Genomic DNA, 4266 nt, shown 5'->3' with positions numbered 1-4266 from the left:
TTCTTTCCCGCCCAACAGCCGCCAGCCCGCTCGGCTATAGGCTCCCTCTGCTCACGTGACTCCCCGCCCTCTCTTTCGCCAAGCACGGGGAGAGAAAGGGAAGGTTCCCCATTGGAGGAAGGAAGGCGGAGGCCCTCCAGTCACGTGAAGCGGGAGCCGAAGGAAGGCCCGCCCCTTTCTGAAACGGGCGGGGCGAAGGCGAGGGAGGGAGGGAGGAGGGAGGAGGGAGGTGAGGGGCGGGGCTTGTGTGTGCCTGGACCAGAGCATCCTTTGCAAAGCAGCCGGTCCACGTGAACCTGCTTCTTGTTGTTGTTGTTTAGTCGTTTTCTTTTCCTTCTCCTCCTGCGATGAGGCTACATTTTAATATTTTAATGTTCCATTATTTTAATGTTGTATTTTATTTTTGTTTTTATAATAATAATAATAATAATAATTTATTATTTATATCCCGCCCATCTGGCTGGGCCTTCCCAGCCACTCTGGGCGGCTTCCATAAAAACCAAAAATACAGTATTATTATTATTATTATTATTATTATTATTATTTCAAAGAGCTTTTGAGCTTTTTAAGTTTGTAATCATTCATCTTGTTTTTATTATTGCTTGTAAGCCGCTCTGAGCCCGGCCTTGGCTGGGGAGGGCGGGGTATAAATAAAATTTTATTTTTATTATTATTATTATTATTATTATTATTATTATTATTATTAATCGTGTCCAACTCTTCGTGACCCCCTGGACCAGAGCACGTCAGGCACTCCTGTCTTCCACTGCCTCCCGCAGTTTGGTCAAACTCATGCTGGTAGCTTCGAGAACACTGTCCAACCATCTCGTCCTCTGTCGTCCCCTTCTCCCCTTTCCCAACATCAGGGTCTTTTTCAGGGAGTCTTCTCTTCTCATGAGGTGGCCAAAGTACTGAAGCCTCAGCTTCACGATCTGTCCTTCCATTGAGCACTCAGGGCTGATTTCCTTCAGAATGGATCGCCCCTCGCAGCTGCCCCACTTACAGGTCAGAGGAGCACCAGAAATAGCTTGTGTGCATGTGCACGGGCCTCCAACCTGGATGTGCACGAGAAATAATGCTTGTGCATGCACACAAGCTATTTCCAGCGCTGCTCTGACCCGGAGGTGGGCAGCAGCGCAGCGCCGGTAAGAGCAGGCAGGTGGTGGGGGTTGCTGCGGGCCGGTTAAATGAATCTGTTGGGCCTGATCTGGCCCACGGACTTAGTTTGGAGACCCCTGTTCTAGCCTCTCTGAGCCAGAGTGGAGAGGGGTGGTTTTTTGCACCCTGCCAACTTCTAGGCACACGCCTGCTCTCTACCACCTGCAGATCACAAAAGTTTGGTATTTCTGTAAGCCTCGCAATAAGGTGTTGTTGGTGTTGTTTAGTCGTGTGCAACTCTTCGTGACCCCATGGACCAGAGCACACCAGGCACTCCTGTCTTCCATTGCCTCCCGCAGTTTGGTCAAACTCATGCCGGTAGCTTCTATGACACTGTCCAACCATCTCGTCCTCTGTCGCCCCCTTCTCCTTGTGCCCTCCATCTTTCCCAACATCAGGGTCTTTTCCAGGGAGTCTTCTCTTCTCATGAGGTGGCCAAAGTATGGGAGCCTCAGCTTCACGATCTGTCCTTCCATTGAGCACTCAGGGCTGATTTCCTTCAGAATGGATCGCCCCTCGCAGCTGCCCCTCTTTCACCCTCATTAAAAGGTTATTTAATTCCTCCTCACTTTCTGCCATCAATGTTGTGTCATCTGCACATCTGAGGTTGTTGATATTTCTTCCAGCAATCTTAATTCCAGCTAGGGATTCATCCAGCCCAGCCTTTCGCATGATGAATTCTGCATGTAAGTTAAATAATCCGGGAGACATTATACAGCCTTGTCGTACTCCTTTCCCAATTTTGAACCAATCACTTGTTCCATATCCAGTTCTAATTGTAGCTTCTTGTCCCACATAGAAATTTCTCAGGAGACAGATGAGGTGATCAGGTGAGCCAGTGTGGTGTAGTGGTTAAGAGCGGTAGTCTCGTAATCTGGGGAACTGGGTTCGATTCCCCGCTCCTCCACATGCAGCTGCTGGGTGACCTTGGGCCAGTCACACTTCTCTGAAGTCTCTCAGCCCCACTCACCTCACAGAGTGTTTGTTGCAGGGGAGGAAGGGAAAGGAGAATGTTAGCCGCTTTGAGACTCCTTAAAGGGAGTGAAAGGCGGGATATCAAATCCAAACTCTTCTTCTTCTTCTTCTTCCCATTTCTTTACGTGAACCTGCTACTTGGGCCAAAACCCTAAAATGTATTTTATATAACTGACTTTTTTATTTCTATTCTTTGTATATTGTATTGTTGTTTTATTGTGATGGCCGATGCAAATAAAGATTAATTCTTTCATTCATTCAACCTGCTGCTTGGGAGAGCATAAGGCCCTTTGGAAACTTCTGCGGAGGGGAAGGTTCATCGATTATTTTATTCATAAATCAATGGCATTTTTGTTTTCATCTGAATATGTCAGGGTGGTTCGCGGCCTAAAAATGCAAAAGGGAAAAAACAACCCAGGAACGCAAAATATTTATTTATTTTATTTATTTATTGAATTGCTATACCGCCCAATACCCAAAAATGTCAGGGTGCTTTTCAACCTAAAAAATGCAACCCCCCCCAAACCCCACAAAACGAAACGGGAAGGCAAAATATTTGTTTGCTTTATTTATTTATTGAATTTATATACCACCCTATACCTGGAGGTCTCAGGGCGGTTCATGGAAAAGAGCAACATAAAAACCACAATATGTACAATTGAAATAAAAACAACAACCCAATAACACACACACACACACCTCTCATTTTTAAAGAGCATAGGATGTCAATCAGATCAGCCAAAGGCCTGGTTAAAAAGGGACGTTTATACGTCATAAAATAAAACACGTAATGAAAGCAAGAACAAACCAACAAAACACCTTTTAACTGCTGAGAGCCCAGAGCCTGGTTGGCTCAGCAAGTATTTTTTTTTTTAAAAGTTCTTGTTTAGATAAGCTACCCAGATACTCAAAAAGCTGAAGTGATTTTAATCTGTTTTAGGATTTTTACTTCTGTAAGCTTTTTTTCTCAGACCACTTTGAAGTCCCTCCCCCTGCAATCAAGCGGTATATAATTTTACGAAGTAATAAATAAAGGAGCGGAATCTCATGAAGACAACTAGGCCCCTGCCTGCAAGTTTCCAAGCTGCTGGTCCACTTTAAGAAAAATCATGCTGGAATAGATGACTTGTCATTACAGCCGGAGTTGAGGTTCTCTACATTCTCTACAATTGAGAAAGTGGTGTGTTGGTTTTGCGAAACAAATGTATGAGTTGCCCTTTGCACGCCCCTCAAGGCAATTTACGAATGTACCATTAAAAATGAGAAAAAATTGTTTTAGTGTGCTACTCAACCTCTCTAAAAACACACACACAAAAAAACCCAAACCTGAAGATAGCTTTAAAACCATTACAAAGGAACACCTAAGGCTGAGTCTTTTTCTCATAATTCCCTACCCAGCAGATATCCAGAAATCATTATTCCCCACCCCCACCCAAAAAAATCATTACCCTCCCATGTACCACTAGTGGTTAACTCTTCCAAAAACCCCTCACCGTCAAACCCAAATGTGCCACATTTCCACGCTTTCCTTGCCCAAATCCATTCACTGGCTTTCCTGCTGCCCCAAATCACCAGCTCTCCACATAAACCCCAGGTCTGAGTGCCATTTACAACACGACACCTCCCCCAATAAATGCTATTCCAACATGTTGCTCCAAAATCCTCTCACCTGCCACCATGAATATCTTGACAAGCCAAGTCTTCTTTTTTTGCTGAGCAAAAATAAATAATAATAATAATAATAATAATAATAATAATAATTTATTATTTCTACCCCGCCCTTTTGGCTGGGTTTCTCCAGCCACTCTGGACGGCTTTCAACAGAACATTAAAAACAGAATAAAACTTCAAACATTAAAAACTTCCCTAAACAGGGCTGCCTTCAGATGTCTTCTAAAAGTCAGATAGTAGTTTATTTTCTTGACATCTGATGGGAGGGCATTTCACAGGGCGGGCGCCACCACCAAGAAGGCCCTCTGCCTGGTTCCCTGAAACCTCACTTCTCACAGTGAGGGAACCGGCAGAAGTCCCTTGGAGGTGGACCTCAGTGTCTGGGCAGAATGTTGGGGCTGGAGATGTTCCTTCAGATATACTGGACTGAGGCCGTTTAGGGATTTAAAGGTCAGCACCAAC

The sequence above is a fragment of the Podarcis cretensis genome (assembly GCF_951804945.1).
Source record: "Podarcis cretensis genome assembly, chromosome: 6".
Taxonomy (NCBI): domain Eukaryota; kingdom Metazoa; phylum Chordata; class Lepidosauria; order Squamata; family Lacertidae; genus Podarcis; species Podarcis cretensis.
The sequence above is the reverse complement of the archived record's forward strand: the minus strand, read 5'-3'. Positions refer to the sequence as shown.